The sequence below is a fragment of the Piliocolobus tephrosceles genome, chromosome 4, assembly GCF_002776525.5.
Source record: "Piliocolobus tephrosceles isolate RC106 chromosome 4, ASM277652v3, whole genome shotgun sequence".
NCBI lineage: Eukaryota > Metazoa > Chordata > Mammalia > Primates > Cercopithecidae > Piliocolobus > Piliocolobus tephrosceles.
In genome coordinates this window covers 143,953,530-143,974,635 of record NC_045437.1, presented here as the reverse complement: position 1 = coordinate 143,974,635, position 21,106 = coordinate 143,953,530, and the positions used below count along the sequence as shown (strand labels likewise).

The following is a 21,106-nucleotide window of genomic DNA, read 5'->3' as shown; positions in this document are numbered from 1 at the left end:
GGGGAAAGGATTCCCTATTTAATAAATGGTGCTGGGAATATTGGCTAGCCATAAGTAGAAAGCTGAAACTGGAGCCTTTCCTTACCCTTTATATGAAAATTAATTCAAGATGGATTAGAGACTTAAATGTTAGACATAATACCATAAAAACCCTAGAAGAAAACTTAGGTAATACCATTCAGGACATAGGCATGGGCAAGGACTTCATGTCTAAAACACCAAAAGCAACGGCAACAAAAGCCAAAATTGACAAATCGGATCTAATTAAACTAAAGAGCTTCTGCACAGCAAAAGAAACTACCATCAGAGTGAACAGGCAACCTACAGAATGGGAGAAAATTTTTGCAATCTACTCATCTGACAAAGGGCTAATATCCAGAACCGACAAAGAACTCAAACAAATTTACAAGAAAAAAAAAAAAAAAAACAACCCCATCAAAAAGTGGGCAAAGGATATGAACAGACATTTCTCAAAAGAAGACATTTATACAGCCAACAGACACATGAAAAAATGCTCATCATCACTGGCCATCAGAGAAATGCAAATCAAAACCACAATGAGATACCATCTCACACCAGTTAGAATGGCAATCATTAAAAAGTCAGGAAACAAGAGGTGCTGGAGAGGATGTGGAGAAATAGGAACACTTTTACACTGTTGGTGGGATTGTAAACTAGTTCAACCATTATGGAAAACAGTGTGGCGATTCCTCAAGGATCTAGAACTAGAAGTACCATATGACCCAGCCATCCCATTACTGGGTATATACCCAAAGGATTATAAATCATGCTGCTATAAAGACACATACACACGTATGTTTATTGCGGCACTATTCACAATATCAAAGACTTGGAATCAACCCAAATGTCCATCAGTGACAGACTGGATTAAGAAAATGTGGCACATATACACCATGGAATACTATGCAGCCATAAAAAAGGATGAGTTTGTGTCCTTTGTAGGGACATGGATGCAGGTGGAAACCATCATTCCCAGCAAACTATCGCAAAAACAGAAAACCAAACACCTCATTTTCTCACTCATAGGTGGGAACTGAACAATGAGATCACTTGGACTCGGGAAGGGGAACATCACACAATGGGGCCTATCATGGGGAGGGGGGAGGGGGGAGGGATTGCATTAGGAGTTATACCTGATGTAAATGACGAGTTGATGGGTGCTGACGAGTTGATGGGTGCAGCACACCAACATGGCACAAGTATACATATGTAACAAACCTGCACATTATGCACATGTACCCTAGAACTTACAGTATAAAAAAAAAAAAAATTATGTAGCTTTTCCCAATGTGAGCTCTTGACTCAGTTGCCAAGAAGATGCCACTCCAAGGAGAACACCACTTGCTTTCCCAGGGGATGACACATACATTTTCCTTCTTCCTAGACTCTGAAAATGTCTCTACTCTCACTTTAAGGTCCATGCAAGTCAAAACAAGGTGGGATTCAAGTGCAAGTCAAAGGCACATGATTTAAGCCAGTATTATTAGAATTCTGCATTATGGCATATTAGGCATTGTCCCAGGTAATAAAAATATTTCCTTTGTTTTCCAAGTGTTATTATTCTTCAATGTTATGTCTCCCTCAAGAACCTTGTAAGAGAAAGGGTGATTTGCATAGCAGGATTCTGAAATTCCTTAGTCCTCTTTCAGAGACCTTACCTTTATTTTAATTCTACTAGTCAGCTGCTCTGTACATGAACCTGTTTATATCATGCTATTGTCTACTTCCCTTCAGAGAATATGCCATGGCAGCTCAAGTTAATACTTGTTTTGAACTTTCATGTTTCCTGACTCATTTATCATTGCTAAGCCAGTAGGTATAACTGGAATACTTTACTGCCCCATCCATCTCTGCGTATCTTCATCTATGACTGTTTAATAATTGATGCAAAACTCATGAATCACTCTACATTCCAATTTCAAGATACTGAAACTTCTGATACAAATACTCTTGTGTTTGTAGCATGCTCTTTGGTAAGGCAGTTTAAACTGGAAAATATACTGCTCAAGACAAAATAATTTTGAGATATGGAAAGAGTATGTAGTAATAGTAAGGTAGCAAGTTTAGAGATAATAACGTCATTTGAAATCATGATCAACAGAAATCAATTCATTGAGTTCAACACGGCTTTCACCTTTAAATTATAAGTTTATATGACAATTCTACATTTCATTAAATGCTCAGCCTAATCATGCTGTTGATCAAGAAACTATAAACTTGAGCATTTTTTCCTCTGTTCTATATAGACGTGGATAAAGTACACATTGACTAAAAACAAAAGCCAGAAACAGCTAGAAAGGTCAAATGTAGTTAAAATGATTTTTAAAGGAAACCCTGGGTAGTGTGAAATTTGCCTGGCTCCACATCTGTTTGTGCTGATTTAATTTCCACAAGATGGTGGCCTGGTAACCCCATTTCTAGCTCAATAGGCACTATTAAGGCTGAGCTTTTTTTTTTTTTTTTTTTTTTTAATCAATCTCAGCATCCTACAAAAGTTCTAGATTGGTAATTTCATACATAAAGTATTATTTACCTGAAAAATAGATATTGACTTAACAGTGATACTCATGTGAGGCTAATTATTGTGAGGCTTACAGAAACAGAGGAATCTCCTAGTTCATCCCTAGTCTCTTGCAGTATCATGCTAGGCTGGAGTCTATGCAATACCAGAAAATTGAGTTGAGGCAGGCACCTGGATTATTAGGTAATATACAGCTCACATAGCAGGGTGATATTATTAGGTGATATACAGCTCACAGACTGTTTTGATAAAATGGAGACTCAGTTTAGACTTAGGATCTAAACTCAAAGTCTACAGATGGAATATCTTACTGACCAGGTCACTAGCACTGACCTCTCAACATCAATCATAGAGATGGAAATGAAAGGGTAATGCAATTTAGCTTTCGGAGCCCATTAAATGTTTTATCTTTCATCTAAGAAACATTTGGTAGATAAAATCATAAAGTCATTTACCCTACTTGCATCAGCTGACTAGTTCTGCCCACTCAATACTTGGCTTTATTTCTGATGATTGGATTGGGTTTTGGTAGTTTTCTCCTTCAGCTAAGACAAGAATGGAAAATACAATTCATAGTGAATGACGATGGTGAAATGATCATAGTTACCGGGTTTGTGTTGAGAAGGTTTTGCGGGGTCACTTCTAGGCTGGGGTGCCAAGATTAATGGGTAATGAATCTGGGTGGGTGGTGAGGGAGGTAGGATGTGTATCATTTGTCATACCAGCACAGAGGCTTCTAGCTAGACCGGCAATGACTACTTTGTGGCTCATTAAACAAACGGGATTCTTAGGCTTCCTGATGGGAATTACAGTTGTTCCTCCCCTCCATATAAAACTGTAGTCTCCTTCTTGGGTCCTGGTTCACGGTCCAAAGTCAGCATCCATTTTCTCTGATAAGGTTTATTTTGGTAACTTTTGGTAACTGAAATAGTGCATTTGAGTATATTTTCCACAAACAGGGGGTTGGGGAGGGGACAGGAAAGAAGTCTGGTTACGGCCAAACCCAAATACTCCTACTGGGATTATGCTAAGATGACCTTGTTGAAAGATGTTAATATGTCATAAAATTTATAAAATAATCAGTCAATAAAACAGTTTATGTCAAATGATTGCAATTTTGTCAAAGTGTTTTCATTTCAGAATATATCTTTTCTTTTCTTTCTTTTTTTTTTTTTTTTTTTTTTTTTTTTTTTTGGCAGAGCTAGCTGAGGTTTTTATTTTGGACAGAAAAAAACAAAACAAAAAACAATTGAATTGTTTTGTAGCTGGAGGCATGGACAAGGGGCGGGGGTCTCCAGGCAGTGAACTCCCCCGTGGGTAGGCTGAGGGCTAGGGCTGAGCCTCAGGTGAGTCTCCTGTTCCCTGTGCTTCCTTGCACAGCGGCCTCCCTCCTGGGCTCTGGGGCAGCGGCAAGAGCGGCAGGCTGGGAGGGGCTGCCTCAGCTGTTCACTTGGGCAGGAAGTCAGAGGACGCCAGCTTCTCATCGCGAGTCTCAATCTTCTTCACAACCACAGACCTGGTGGAGCTAGTGCGGCTGAAGGAGCTGGAGCCTGCGCCAGAGTCAGAGCTGGAGCCCAGGCCGTAGCTGAGGCCAGAGCCTGTGAGGCCCCCATAGGCCGAGCTCACACCACCTGCATAGCCGCTGGTGGTCTTCGTACGGATACTCATGTTGTGCATCTTCCAGCAGCTTCCTGTAGGTGGCGATCTTGATGTCCACGGCCAGCTTGAGGTTCATCAGCTCCTAGTACGCGCGCAGCTACCGCGCCATGTCCTACTTGGCCCGCTGAAGGACGGCCTCCAGCTCGGACCGCTTGGCGTTGGCATCCTTAACGGCCAGCTCCCTGTGCTGCTCGGCATCTGCGATGGCGACCTCCAGGGAAGTCCTCTGGCCTTTGAGGCCCTCAGTCTCAGCCTGGAGCTGGCTGATGTTCCAGTTCATCTCAGAGATCTCAGTCTTTGTAAGACGCAGGTCCATCCCAGCCAGCGTCTGCAGCTCCTCATACTTGATCTGATATATGCTCTCGGCTTCAGCGCGGCTGTTGTTGGCCATCTCCTGGTACTGTACCTTGACCTCAGTGATGATGTTGTCCGTGTCCCGTGAACAGCTGTTGTCAATGGACAGTACCACAGACGTGTCCAAGATCTGGGACTGCAGCTCCTGGATCTCCTCTTCATACAGCTGCCTGAGGAAGTTGATCTCGTCAGCCCTTCCAGGCAAGACTCCAGCTCTACCTCGTTAACATGAGCTTCATCTACATCCTTCTTGACAAGGACAAATTCATTCTCCATCTCTGTACGCTCATTGATCTCATCCTCATACTTGTTCTTGAAGTCCTCCACCAGCCCCTGCATGTTGCCAAGCTCCGCCTCCAGCTTCAGCTTTTCCTGGCTCAGTCTCCAGCTGCTGCCTAAGGCTGTTGATACAGCTTTCTGACATGTTGTCCATGTTGCTCCCAGCCTTCTTCTGCTGCTGCAGGAGGCTCCACTTGGTCTTCAGCATCTTATTCTGCTGCTCCAGGAACCGTACCTTGTCGACAAAGGAGGCAAACTTATTGTTGAGAGTCTTGATCTGCTCCTTCTCCTGGGTGCGCACAGCCTGGATGTTGGGGTTCACCTCCAGGTTAAGGGGGCTCAATAAGCTCTGGTTGACCGGGACAGCACTGATGCCTCCCATGCCACTGGCCCCACCAGAGGCCACCCCGGAAGCTGCTGCTGCCCACGCGGGAGAAGCTCAAGGAGATGATGCGGACACCAGGCCCACTTGTTTAGGAGCAGCTGCAGAAGGACCGGGTGCCAGAGGAAGACACCTTGTAGGACTTCTGCACCCTGATGGACATGGTGGAGGCAGGTGGGCTGAACCAGGTGGAGATTCCAGAAGAAGCAGAGAAGATGCTTCTTGGTAGAATATATCTTTTCTAACAGGTAAAGCAATATGTACACTTACAGAAACTTCTGTTAATGACAAGGTGGCACTTAACATATAAAACTAAGTTTCCTTTACAATCGGACTCTCCTACAAGTAATTGTTAATGACTATACAGACACACACACTCTCTCTATAGACAAAAGTTTATCAAGGAGAATCCAAAATAGTACTGTTTTGGTGTAGGACGTACATAATTTATTTACTTCTGGTCTTTTTCTAAATCTTGAGTATTTTCTATTTTTTGCCATAACCATAAATACTTGAACAATTTTAATTGGTTTTCAAACTTAATGAAAGATTTTAGCACTTAACAGCTTTAAAACTTTTTAAAAATTTAAAATTTATATATAGGCTGGGCACAGTGGCTCATGCCTGTAATCTCAGCACTTTGGGAGGCTGAGGCAGGTGGACTGCTTGAGCTTAGGAGTTTGAGACCAGGCTGGGTAGCATGGTGAAACCCCATTTCTACCAAAAATAAACAAAAAAATAGCTCGGCATGGTGGTGTGTGTCTGTGGTCCCAGCTACTCAGGAGGCTGAGGTGGGAGGATCACCTGAGCCTGGGAGGCAGAGGTTGCAGTGAGCTGAGATCATGCCTCTGCACTCACACCTGGGCGACAGAGCCAGACTTGGTCTCAAAAGAAAAAAAAAAAAAAATCTGTATATCTGTATATCTATGTATGTATGTGTGTGTGTGTATCGATGTATGTGTGTGTGTGTAAAATTCACTTTTTGTGGCATCCGGTTCCACAGGTTTTGACAAATGCATAGAGATGTATATCCATAACCACTATCATGATATAGAACAATTCCATTTACTCCAGAAAGTTCCTTCATATTGTTCTTGTTAGTGGACAATTCTTCCAAAAGAAGTAAAATTATGGGAATAAAATGAACTGATAGATATAAGAGCTTGTAAGAGTTAAAAATGCTGTGTAGATACACAGGTTTAACACTACTGATCTCTATTGATATGACTCGACTTGATTTGGCACCAATAATTATTTTCTTAGTACACAGAGGCAAAGATTTTTTTAAATCTTTCTGTCTAGATGTTATTACTATTTGGGATTCTGTTTGAGTGGTATGGAGTTAAAAAAATTCATCAATACACTTTTGCCAACCTGCACCCAAACTAGGTTATCTATTAAGTATTCTACCTTTTCACCTATGCCCTTGTCTTTAAATGGAACTATGTTTGAGTTCCTGATTCAGTAGCATTACCTTCTTAACTTGACACTGCTTCTCACACTCATTTAGTTTGGTCCTAAAGACAGTAGCAGTGAATACACAGTTCTGATTACACGTACCAGATGCTTGCTATCCTTGACCTACTGTGCGTAATACATACTTTCTGTTTGATCCAGAATTGTTTCCTCTGTCATCCAACCAGTGTCTGGTATTTGGATACTGAATCCTTTTCCTTTCACTTAACGAATTCTGTGCATACCGGTTTTATCTTCAACCTGGTGCTGGTATACCTCTTATATGAAAGAATACAGATAGAAGGGTCCAATAACTCCAAGTCCCAAGCTCTTATCACAATGGCTGTTTCCTACTTAACCATAAGTGCAGTATTAAAAAATGGGCACTGCTTAAATGTCAGTCTGGCCCTGTAGATCAAGCCCATTAATGGCAGGTGATGTGTCATGGCAGATACTCTTGCTTGGCTACTCCTGCTCAGTGTCTTTCTTCCTTGCCTGCCTCCTACTGTTCCACTGTAGAGGCTGAAAAACCCACATACTTGCTTTTTAGCCTCCCTTGTGGCTAGGGGTAATTGTGTGACCCAGATCTGGCCATTGAGGCATATAGGAAAGTCTACTGGGGAAACAGGAGGGGGACAGAGATTCTGGGAAAGAGTTTTCTTCCCTGAATAAAAGGAAGTAAGTGAGGGGAGGCCTTCTGACCATACTCTTCCTTGCTTCCTCCCTTTGTTTGTAATTAAATGTGTTCATAATATGTGGTGCTGTGGCAGCCATCGTGTGACCATGAGGTAATAAGCCTATGGACTTTAAAAGGCTAAGAAGCTGAGTATGACAGATGGGAGAATGTGACAATATCTTTGATGACACTGTTGAACAACTAAAACCTACCTTAAGACAGCCTATGTATGAAATTGTTGGTTTAAGCTACTGTTAGTAAGTTTTCTGTTATATTCAACTAAATTCATGCTACTATACATGTCTTTCCATCTTTGTTTTCCTTATAGCACTTTGCACAGGGCCAGGTTATTAATGCATGTTGAGTTGGAAACTCCCTTGCCTTACAATATCTTTGCACAAACTCTCACATGCACATTTCCATTTCACTCTACCACACAACCAATTTTCCTTCCCACTTACTTGATTCCCAGTATTAAGACGATTTGTGTTTTTCTCCCTTCCCCTGCTGGTGTATTATTTTTCAACCATTCAAATATAAAAGCAGCTTACTGGGATAGAATGCCAACCCCAATTTATTCATGGTGTTCATTGTAAAATTATGACTTCAGAGGGACCTAGCCACGCCCTTTTTAGGAGCCAAGCTTTCCCTGCTAATATGCAGGAAGCCCACCATGCTTGCTGAGCTGTGAAAATCCAGATGGTGGGAAGCAGGTGAGTAATGAATGCCACGCTGTTCCCATTAAAATGCACACAGCTTCCCCAGGCTGACCAAATCTCCAACACTAAACAGGTTTGAATCAACCCAAGGACATGTGGGTTGATAAAGATTGCCTTTTATTTAAAACAAGTTCCTGCAACATAGAAGCCTAGAAGATAAAATTTTCCCATAGTTGGAACAAAACTTGCCTAAAGGGCAAAGGAGTCTTAAAAATTATAAGTCTCTGAGTACAGAAAAATCCAGTGGGAAATTGATAGCAGTCCAGACTTGCCTACACGCCTGTGTGGTTTACAGTGGAATCTGCTGTCAAGGTGTTTACCATCTGTCACCCAATCTTTCAAAAAGCAGAGGAGTAATTAACTGCTCAGGCAATACAAACTCTGTCAATCATTCAGTTCTATTATCCGCACAACAAGGGACATCTACGGCTGACCCCAAAGTCGGCAGGACTCCAGGTCCACAATGAGAAAGCTCTCACATCTGTGGGGAAATAGGAGTTCTTGGGCAGGTCCTGTGTTACCCGCTACCTAAACACATATATTATGGCATCTGGCACATGTTTGGTCAGAAATTTTGCTTGCCAGATGCTTTGAAGTCAGTAAGACATAGTATTGACTTTGTGGAAGCTAAAATTCCCCATATTTGGGGACTGGCTCAGGTATCACTTCCTTAAGAAGCCCTGTGTGACTTCTTTTAAGCCCAAGACAGCTCCCTTTATTATGCAGCCTCATTGCTCCCCATACTTTGCCTTTGTAAGTTATCACCACTAATCATTAGCATTTATCACAATGATGTTAGAATCATTTAAATGCCTGTTTCAGTCTCTTCATTGTAAACTTTACAAGGAACTTGTTCACCACTAAACTCTCAGTGCCTAGCTGAGTCTCTTAGTATATAACAAATGCTTCTCAATCTTTTTTTTTTTTCTATATTCACAAGTCATCAATCAATCAATCTTTTTTCTTTAGTGGATCACTGAATGAGCTGAAGAGAGCCAGTACCAAAGTAGACCAACATATAGAGAATGGATAACCCTAAACAGAGTATCAATAATCAAAATATGTATGCTGGGTAGATGTAAACATTTACTTAAGATGTGAAGGAAGAAAAAGTTCTCATTTGAAATAGTGAGCGTTTGATGATTCTAGAATGAGATACATTGCTCAATAAAGAATAGATCTTGTCCTAAAAAGCCTCTGTAGCATTGGCAGGGATTCAGGGTCCTATGAATAACAGGAAGAGAAAGCAGATGGGTTGGGGGAAACAGGATGTCCAGATAGGTTGCTACTTGGGAGATGGCATGGAGGTGGTAATAAGAAAGCCAGAGTGGATGAGCAAATACATCTGAGATGAAAGGATTCAATTTCATGAACACCTATTATGTGCATGTCACTGGGCTGGGTACCAGGGATATAGTAATAAATAAACACAACTGGTACTTGCCTTTGTGAAACTCAGTTTAGAGGACTGGGAGGTAATGGAATATTGGGATACAATTACAATTTTAGAGGAAGGTTGTTCAAAGATTCTGATCATAGAGATTTTTAAATGAAAGATTTTTTTTTTTTCCTAGAGGGAAGCAGGAAGTCCTTACCAGAACTCAAGGAAACACATCTCAGCCATATCCTTGCATGCAAGAAATCTCTTTTATTTCTCTAAAGGACAAATTGAACACTAAATACAATGCATTTTTTTGTTAAACTGTAGATGGGCCTATAGAAATGAATGAAGAATATGATAGGCAAGGATTTGATTTTCTTCCTTCTAAAACATGAGGTCCCGATGTGAAACAAAATAAATATGTTGCTAATAGTTCACAAGGTATTATTATGTTATGATGGTTTTTCAATGGTCTTAGCAAATAAAATGGAAAGTATTAGAAACAAGTGTGCCAATTAAAATACCATGAATCACTTAGTATTTTTTTTCTCTCTCCCTCCCTCCTTCTAGTTTCTGGCTAGGAGTTGTGGTATTTTGAAGAATATTATAAAGTATACTCTCTTTTGGATAATATGCATATTTTAAAGCACTGAATGCAATACTGTACACACAGTAGGTAAAGAGTAAAATGCAGAATGAATAAACTAGCATTGATTTTCATCAGCAGCAGGACCCAATCTTTAATAAATATTCTTCAGGATAAAGGCAGTATAGTAAATACTTAGTGCTTTTATCTATCCACTGAAAATTGGATACTTAGAAAATCTATTATATTTGACTTCATGGTCATGTAGCAGTTTAGATAACAATGAATAATATTAAAACTAGAAAAGTCAGGAAATATTTAATGTTAATAGGACATGAGGGTGATCTGGTTGCAACATCTATCACCCCATTGATCGCCAGGGTTGATTTGGCTGATCTGGATGGCTAGGCAGGTGTCTCCTTCCTCCCTCACCACTCCATGTCCTTCCCTCCCAGAGCTGCACGATGGGTTGAAAAGCACAACCATCCCCAGTAGAGGAGGACTGGTCTTTGGTCAAGAGTATACGAGTAGCTGCGTTCCCCTGCTAGAATCTCCCAACAAGGTCTCGAGATTTAGGGTTAATCAATTCATTCATTGACCCATTTATTCACTCAACAAATGTACATTGAACATACCAATTATGTGTCAAGTACTGTTCTAGATATTAAAGAAATATCAATTAAAAGATGATAAGAGATCTGTCCTCATGGATCTCACATTCTAGTTGTGGAGAAAATACAATCATCAATGAACATACTAACTTACATTTTATGTTATGTACTATGGAAAACAAATAGAGCTGAGTAAGATGAACAGGAGTGGCATTTGCAGGGAGGCTGCAATTTCAATAGGGTGGTTGTGACAGACTTCATGCGGGAGACTTGAAGGAGTGGAAGAGTTCACGATGCAGGTATCCGTAGGAAGAGTGTTCCAAAGAGATGAAACTGACAGTGGAAAGACCTTAAGAGGGTAACGAACATGTGTTAAGGGATCAGTGTGGCTAGAGCAGAACAAAAAAGGGGTAAATAGGTAGGAGACATGAGAGGTTCAGATGATATAGAGTCTTGTACAACACAGCAAGGACTCTGTTACTAAAAGTGAAATGAGCACAACAATGTGAATGTATTTGATGCCACCAAACTGTATACTGAAAAACAGTTAAAATGGTAAAGTTTATGTTATGTACATTTTACCACAATGAAAGAGTGAAAGGGATAACTGTTGGAAGGATACTAAATAGATAAGTGATGTGCTTTTACAAGACTCAATTTGGCTACAGTGTTGAGAATAGACCATAGAGGCTGAGGTAGAATCAGGGAGTGTATTGAGATAATCAAGGGGAGATAAATCATGGTGTAGGCTGTGGAGTTGAAGAGAACTGGTCATTTTCTGGATGATATTGCAAGTTGACCTGTGAGGATTTGCTGATGGATTGATTATAGGGTTTGAAAAAATAGAATCAAGGATGATCCCCACGTTTTTGCCCTCAGCAACTGGCATGTTGGAGTTGCCATCACTGAGAATTTTGTGAGTAAAGCAGGCCTTTTGGGGACCAGATGTTCAGTTTTATGCATGTGAAGTGCAAGAGGGTTGTAAGTACAGATGTTGAGGAGATAACTGGAAATAAGAATTTGGAGTTCAGGAAAGGGGATTGAGCTGGTGATATAAATTTGGGAGTTATTAGCATTCAGATAGTGTTTAAAGCAACAGGACCAGATGAGGTCTCGGGGAGTGAGTACATTAAAATAAATGAAGGACCAAGAGCTGAACGGTAGGGCACCCCAGCATTCAAAAAGCTGGGGGGAGAAGAAGAAAATCCAGGGAAAAAAAACAAAGGGAATGACCAGTGCGATAATAGGAAAATTAAAGAAATGTAACGTCCTGGAAACCAAGTTAAGTTCAGACAAGTGACCAACCATGTCAAATACTGCTCATAGGCAAGCTAAAAGTTTAGAGTAAAACTTTGAGCTTAGTACTGTGGAGCTCACTTTTAACTTTGAGTAAAGTATAGGTTCTATGGGATGGTGGCCATAAAACTTAATTGGAGCAGGTTTCAGAGAGAATGAGAGGAGAGGAATTGGGGATGGTGACTATGTACAACTCCTTTAAGGAGTTTTGCTGCAAAGTTTAGTTGCAAAGAAATGAGGTGAAAGATGGTAAGGAAAGTGGGATCAAGAGAGTACTTTTACAATATCATAGAAATAACAGCATGTTTATATGCTGATGGGAAAGTTCCAACAGCCAGGAAAAAAATAACGATGAAGAAGAAAGAAGGTAGAATTGCTGAATGAATAAAAAAATAAATGTATGGATGAACAGGCCAGGAAAGAGGACTGATCACCACTAACATTTGAAATAAAATCTGTACAGGTTCAAACCCTATCCACAGCCAAAATCTGGATAGTAAGAAAAATGCTATTGAAATCTTCTCTCATATAAGGTTTAACAGGATTCTTAAAACATTTAGTATTGCAAGAATTTATCTCATATATCAGCATTTCAGAGATCCATGTGATTGCTATGAATAAAAGACTACTTGATTTTTTTTGTTTCTTCCTCCTTACCTTCTCTCTCTCTCCCCTGACCTCACACCTCTTCTCTCTTTTCTGCTTTCCACTCATCTCTCCCTCTTACCTTCTCCTTTTGAAGCTGAGAGCAGAAAGGACTCTGTTCTTTTAGCTACCTACTATCTGCCTACCAGGCAGAAGGCTGCTAACTCATATACACTTTAAAATGATGAGAAATCTACTACAAGATCACTTCCACATGGGTAGGCTGACCTCCTTTTGGCCTTCCTTAACTTTCACCAGTATCCTTAACATCTTATAGAAACAAGTCTGTCAGAGTGGGGGAAAAAAAACGCTTCACTCTTATCCTTTCCCTGTGCAAGATTTACAGACACATTGTAAATGGTCAGACCCAGGTGATGGTGCCAGGAACTTTCCAAGTGATTTGTAGATCTCCCTTCCAGGATGTCAGTCTTTAATGGAAAACTCTTTTAGCTGCACATTCCTTTACTGCAGTATGACTACAGGAAGAGAATTGCAACTGTCATAAAGAAGACTCACTGAAATTAACTAGCTATTGACTTGGCCTCAAGACATTTCAGTGTAAGAGAAACACCAGCACTGCACAGTTTAGAAAAGCATAGTTTTTCTTTGAAACTACCATTTATTGAGTTGGTCTACTGCAAGCCAGGCATAGCATTCGAGCCTCTATATACATATACTCTCTTCCTAAATCTATAGATCCATCATTATACATTGGATACCGACTTTGGTCATGATCTGTGCTTTGTGTTTTACATTATATCATTTAATTGTCACTCAGACTCCATGAGTTTTAGTATCTTCCCCATTTTTCAGATGGGAAAATGGTGACTCAGACAGGATAGATAACTTGCCCATGTTTGGAAGACCAGTCATGGAGCTGGGATTTAAACCCAACTGTAGTTCCAAACTTGCTTTGCATTCAGAACCTGCGTTTTGTGTGCTGCTTCTTTTCCCTCCACCTTCTATTATTTCTTGTTCCTATTCTCTTCATCTACTATCTCTTCTTTTTTCTATATAAATTCTTTTTTCATCTTTCACTCACAGTTACAGGTTTTACTTCTTAAAATGCCAGTGTATCTTCTAGGCTCAACCTTACTTTTCCATCCTTGTCACACACTTCATCAAAGTTTAACTCCTCAGACTCTCAAAGCAAATACAATCTTTGCTGACCAACTGTTCATGCCATTTCATTTATCTAATGTATTCTTGTCATTAATTGTGCCTGCTGACATCTCATTCTTTGAGACAGTGTGTCCCTCATGGGCAAAATCTTCTGCATTATTATAGTGGGAGGAACTAGCATAGGGATTGGCATCTAGTAGGTTTGCAAAAAACACTTGTTTACTGACTGAATAAAAAAGTAAATACATAAATCCTTCAAGGCCAGCTCAAATGTCAACTATTCCATGAAGCTTTTCTAAGCTTCATTGATTGGAAAAAATTCCTTCTTCCTCACAACAACTGTAACTCTTTGTACTTTTACGTGTGATCCATGACATTGTCATTTACATGTGTACTTGTTCTATTTTCCTAACTGAAATGTATTTCATTAAGGACAGAATTCCTATTTTACTCAATTTTGACTCTACTAAGCACAATTGATGTTTGATGAATAAAAGAATGTAAAATCTGAAACTTTCTCTAATAATACAATTTAGCTCTTAAAGTTTTTTAGGAGATCTCGGACCTCTTTGAGGATCTAATAAAAGCTATAAATCCTTTCCCCATAAACATGCATGTACTTATATTTGTGAAATTCTGCATCTTATTTTCATGGTACTTCTGGACCTCTGGATCCCTAGTGGGATCTGAGACCATCACTCAATACTACCCTGCATTCAGACCTTTGCTTAAACAATTCTTCAATCTGGAATTTATCCTCTTAGAACGTATCCTGTTTCCCTTCCCTTCTAACACCCAGTTGAAAATTAGTCTTTTCTAGAAACCAAGTAAGGATAGTTTACATTTAAAACTTCACTAACTTAGCTGGCATCTTCTTATTAGGTATGACTCATTTCTATTGGATTATGCTATAAATGTTGATAGATGGCTCGAATATACTTTGTGCATGTGTTATCTGTTTAACTAGATTATAAGTTCCCAGAAAACAGAATAATATTTATTTCTTTAGTAGATAGCATCTTTTCAGTACCTAGGATCTTATTCTGTGCATAGCAAACATGACATAAATGGTTCACAACTGAAGATTTAGGATTCTCATGGGGACAACTGACTGTGGGTTTGTGTAATGCACATGACAGCTCTCTGCTTAGCTTAAAGTCACACATGTTCCATTTTTGCCAACAACTTATTATTATTTTTAATGGTTCATTGCTATAGGCTTATAGCCTGGTACACCTCTGAAACAAAACCAGTATTTGAGAAATCTAGTACCAAGGCCATTTTCAGAAATGCTTTCTCCAGGAATAGCAGATAGGAGAGGAGTAAAAATTAGATCACATTTCCATACCTCCAAGGACTCTATTTTGGGGTAACATTTCAAGTGCTGAGTCCAACAACCTAAGTTATTACCTTTGGAGAATATGAAAAAGCTTCAAGCTTGAAAAAGTCCGTAACTATTAAATGCATTGGCAAAATTCCTTTCTCTCCAATACACACCGTAGCAGGTTTCTAGCACTGATTGTGATGCACTGTTTTCTGCAAAGTTCTTGGGGAATAAAAAAATGATATGTCAATATTTTATCAGGTAACAGAAGGAATCAAACCATTAAGCACTGAAGATATAGACTCAACACTGGCCACAACCTCAGATATACCTCCTGCTTCTTCAACTGAACTTGAATCAACAGTAAAATGTACTAGATACCATTTTGGGGAAGCTTTGGGGTAATACAACCTTTGGTAAGTTATCACTAAGAAAACCTTGCAAACAGGTCCTTTCCTCCCTCTCAAACTATCCCCTGACCTCCTTCCTTACCATTTTCTAGCCCCACTTTTGCTTTCAGGATCTCATAAATTTCCTGCTTTTCCCCATACTTTGGGGAAACATGCTGTGCCTAAACTACTCTCCGTTCTCCCTTTTCCTTAGCCAACATCTCTTCATTTTAAAAAATTTCAGCTTGAACAGCAGCACTTCCTGAGAGTGGACTTTTCTGATAGCCTATTTTAAAGTCTTCACATTGTTCTTTATAGTACTCTATCCTTTTCCTTTAATGCATCTACCAGAATTCATCATTATGTATATTATGTATGTGTTTGAGTGTTTATTGTTAATGTCTGTCTCCCTTGTAAGACTACATAATTCACAAGAATTCATAATTCACAGGAATCACAGCTGATTTTTTTTTTTTTTTAACCAATGGTATTCTTGGCCCCTAGCCCAGTGTTTGACACATAGTAGACATGCAAGCAATGTTCAGTGAAAGTATGGTTCTCTGATCCTATCTCTACAAAAAACACAAAGATTACCCTGGCATGGTGGCACACGCCTGTAGTCTCAGCTACTCAGGAGGCTGAGGTAGGAAGATAGATTGAGCCCAGCAGGTTGAGGCTGTAGTGAGCTGTATTCACACCACTGCACTCCAGCCTGGGTGACAGAGTGAGACCCTGTCTAAAAAATAAATAAGTATGGTTTTCTAGATTATTTATTAATTAATATTTGTAGCCTGATCATTTGGATTATATCCTCTAATGTTGTTCTTACGCACACACATACATTTGGTTTTCAGTTGAATTGAGTGTAGCAGAACTATGGGATCATGAAAATTTGAAAACCAGTAAAATCCACATTTGCTTCATTCTAGTTAATAAAGTCTATGCTGAGCTAATCATATACACGATAACACAAGCATTATAAAATGCACACACACCCTTCTGCTACTTAAATTCTAGCCCTTGTCTAAACCAGTCTCCACCCTTTCAATTTGCAGGAAGAAAGGCAACTGAACACCAGAGACTGGGTGGGAAGATCTTGATATGCCAAGAAGTCTGACCCGGTGAACTATTTCAGTCACATACGCAGTTTGAATTGGATTGCCCGATCCCTGAGAAGGGATTTCTGGATTAGACAGTTCATTAGAGGCTGAGCCAGCTTCTAGGGCTTGTCAGTCTTTGCTCTGCATGCCTGGAATTAGCAAAGTGACGCAGTGAAGGCTGCTTGAGTGACAGCTGCCAGTGAGTCACATAAAATAATGGCTGAAACAGCAGCTACTCAGAGGCAACCACCACACCTGCAGCACAGAATCCCAAGACGAAAATGAGATTTGCTGTCTGTTGGAAACTATTTACTGAGCACTTTCTATGTGGCTGACCCAGGACTTTGTCTTGGGAAATAATTCTAAGAGTTGATCAATAGCAGTCTTGTAATCCCGGGTTAAATTATAGCTTCCACATTTACTAGCTGGCAAATCTTGGGTTTATTATTTAACCTCTCTCTCTGCCCCCTACTTATTTAATCTGCAAAATGGAGACGATATTATGTTGAGGATTATGTGCATAAATTTATGCAAAGCACTTAGAATGGTACCTGACACGCAGAAGCACTAAATGTTAGGATAGCATTTTACCTAAAAGTAACATAATGAATGGTTAACAGAATGACTTCAGGTGTCAGAAAGATACCATTCATCTCTGTCATTTACAAGTGATGTGCCTTTGGGCAAGTTACTTGAGTTCTCTGAATCTCAGTTTCTTTATCTGTAAAATAAGAATAATATTGGTGCCATTTTGGAGGGAAATTATGAGGATTAAATGAGATAAGGATGGGGAGGAGCTTAGCATGATGCCTGGCACATTGTAGCTATTCAATATATATAATTTGTTGTTATTGTTCCCAGTGGATCCCTCATCTGGATCCCAGATAAGGCAGAGCAAGTCTCCACAGCTCCACGTCATAGGACCAAATAGCCCAGAGGATACCAGTTGCAGTGGATAAGTCACATCTGATAAGCAGATTTATTTTATTTGGACTAGTTTATTAACATTATAATATTAGCCCACACAAAGGTTTTCAATATTTTGAATGAGTTTCTACCATCTAAAAAGTATAAAGTTTCATTTTAAACATCGAGATTTTTCCGTTTCTTTAGGAAAATAAAGATTGGCAACATGGAGCTGGCATTCCCATATGGCCATTACTGGCTTGAGTGGGGAAGCAGCTGCTCCCTTTAGAAGGGCATAGGTCTTGAAGTTACTGCACCTCCTAACATTTCCTAATGTACCCCCAGCCTTAGTGTCAAACGCCATCTCCCATTTACCCTCCTGAGGTTTCCCTCTACCTCTCTGCTTTCATCTTTTACGCTACTTTGCATCTGTAGGCATCTGAGTTAGCAGCTGCTGGTCTTTACTGTTGAGTGGTATCCTCTGCAAACTGGTACTTCTCCACAGGGCTGCATGCAAGGCAGCAACACCTTTAACCCCACAGCCTTAGGTCATTTGTCAGCACTGCAAGTGCAAGTGTGGAATGAAAAAACAGTCAAATCACAGCTAAGGGCTGGCCTAACCAGTAAGCTGAGCACATTCTTGGAGGACAGCCTCTTACCCAGAAGTTGACTGCATGAATTCACTATTCACTCACCCTGAATCTTCTCCGATTTCATTTAGACTGAGGGTAGAGGATATGGGACAAAGGATAGGGGTGCTATACAACAATACTTTAAAGCTTAGTTATCTAAAATATATCTTATGGACCATTAGTTCCTTAAGATGCTGTTTACTGGGGGGAAAATGTCGAACACTGTTGGGAAATAGCTCATACACTGTCCCTCATCTTGGGGATTTATCTGGGTAAATATTGAGTCATCCTGTCAGAAAGAAGTTCACCCACAATTCGTACATTAACAGATATTTACTAAGGACTTACAGATATTCATTAAGATGTTATTAAGGACTTGCCAGGCACTGTTCTTTTTGGTGCTGGAGATTCAGTATTGACAGTCAATATTAAATCTGAATATTGACAGATTCAGTTCAGACAATCCTGAACTCAGGTAACTTATTCTAGTGTGGAGTAAAGAAGACGTCACTCTCTTTCCAAATTTATCTGACAATAGAATGCTACTGAAAAATATTGCTTTATACGTAGTGCATAGCCCCTTGCAAATCTTATCTCTAGAGACCTTTCATGATAAAGGAATGATAGAGATTTTCACTACGGTGAATACATAAGAGAATAAGACCACTCCAAAATGTTTTAGAAACACATAATTTATTTATTATTTCTTGAAAAGTCAACCCACCAGGGCAGTCTTAATTTGGAAAGAACCACAGCCTCACCTGGGGACTCAGGCCTGGCAAAGTTTTCTGAGAATATCACATGAAGGGTTAACTTGACATTTTCCTCCAAACTGGAGCTGTTTTTCTCTGCCTCTAATATGACCCAGTTGGAAATGTATTTGTTTTTCACTATTTAATCTTCTGCATCACCCACTGTTGATTAGATTTAATTAATTTATGTTTCTAATGAATTTAGAAACTTGCAGTGCTGTAGCAGGAAAATTTTCAGACAGCATCTGGCCACCAAATGGATTGATTACCTTGTCTGCAAAAGTCTTTCAAACATCTGGGGCCTGATTTTGTGAAACATCCAGAGGCTCTTTCAAAGGTAAGAAAACCCACACAGAAGAATCTTGAGGGGAGAAAGAGAGAAGGTGCTAGAAATAGGTAGGATTCTCTTTGATTTGCAAACCAGGATGCTGGCACTCTCCCAACATGAAATCACATTTTGCTGCTCATTGGCACAGTTTCAATGGCACCAAATAGACTGATCTGAATCTATTTTGTTCAACATCATCAGATTCCACCAGGCCCAAGCCTGGCTGCCGCCCTGTGAACTTCTTTGGCACTTCCTCCTGTGCGGAAGCTCCCAGTGATCATTAAGGCGAAACATTTACAGAAATCATTTAGAGAGAAGCACTTTGCTCTCGTTCACTCAACAAACATTTATCGGGAGCCCACTGTGTGCCTGGCACTGAGCCACGCATACCTGTTTAGTAGCTCTTGCAACAGCCTTGCAGGATAGGTAGGTACTGCTCTCCCATTCTCATAGATGGGGCCAAGTAACAATAATTATTAAGGTTAACAGGAACACTACTAATATAGGATGTAGAGATATGCATACTCACACAGCAGGTTCTGTGTGAAGAACTTTACATGCATTAACTCATTTAACCCTCACAATAAAACCGTAAGGTAGATGTCATTATTACTACCCCCGTTTTACAGATGAGGAAACTGAGCCACTGGAAGCTTATGTTAACCCAGTTAGCCTTTGGCAGAACCAGCCTTCTAACATGGGCAGTCTAACTTGAGAGCTTTTTGCTATAAACCACTCGACTTCACTACCTCCAGATACTATTTACTGAAGACCTGCTATATGTTAGGTACTATCTCAGGGCTTTTACAACATTAGATTTTAATGACATTTACACCATATGCAGTGGGTGCTATTATTCCCAGACAAGAAAACCAAAGCCTAGAAACATTAAGTAACTTGTTGAAGTCACAAAGAGAGTAAGACTTAAGCTAGGGCTTAACTCAGGTCTGCGGGGCTACAAAGGCCACTTTCTGCTTACTGAGTTATCTGCTGATGAATGAGAGAAAAAATGAGTGTTGAGAACTCAATAGCTTCTCAAAGCTGTCCCAGGAAAAAAACTAAAAGTCAGAAGAGGGGGTAGCCTGGCTGCTTTGCACAGCACAGCTCAACCCAGTCCAGAAAAGGGGAAGCTAAAAAAATATGCTACAAAGAATGAGAAAACAGCTTCATCTAACAGAAGTAGGTGAAAGATGTTAGAAATCTTACTACCTGACTGGTTTTTCTGGCTCAAGTTCAAAGAGAAATGACTGACAAGCAGGTGGGTTGCCCACAGTATAAACAATAATAAAAAAGCCCGCAACGCTGAACATCTGAAATTTTTTGCAATGTTGCACAATCAGGTTAGTGCCTGATACATAGTATAAAACACAATTACATACAGTACCAGTGTTGAAGAAACCCAGTTTGACATGGTTCTTGTGATAGAATATAATTACTAAGTTTGGCCATTTCTTTTGATTAAAAAACATATTTTCTTTGACTTCTTTCTTGTCTGCTGCCACTATCTAAACATGAACGGGTCCTTGTTCCTCTTTGTGCTTCTCTGCCTGGGACCATCCTCATCTCATTCTCCCCTTTGGTCTGGCTAATCTCTATTCATCCTCGATCCTCAGGTTGGTCATCTCTTCCCCGACTTTCCTGTTCTGGGTTAGATGCCCATTTTAAGAACAATGTATATTTCCTCCTACTATAGCATTTATTACACCATAAGATAACTGCTTATTTGTTGGTCTCCTCATTGAGAGAGCATATGTTGGTTACCACTGTATTCCCAGTGTATGAGCATGGTACATAATAAGTGTTCAATAAATATTTAATTGACTGGATGAATGGGAGTGAACCTCATAACATCCTCTTGTTGGTCTCCCTGTTTGAAACCTCTCACCTCCACACTTTGTGCTACATCCCATCAATCATTCAGCTTTCCTTTAAACTTTCAAAGTGTCATTTAAAAACAATCACTTCCCT

The 21,106-nt window shown here is 39.9% G+C and overlaps 1 protein-coding gene and 1 pseudogene across 3 annotated transcripts in view; both read right to left on the bottom strand.

The window, feature by feature from the left end:
- PPP2R2B (protein phosphatase 2 regulatory subunit Bbeta) overlaps positions 1-21,106 on the bottom strand; it is a 304,107-nt gene that overhangs the window by 124,366 nt on the left and 158,635 nt on the right. The gene's annotated exons all lie outside the window — the stretch shown is intronic.
- On the bottom strand, positions 3,749-5,499 carry LOC111552591 (annotated as a pseudogene).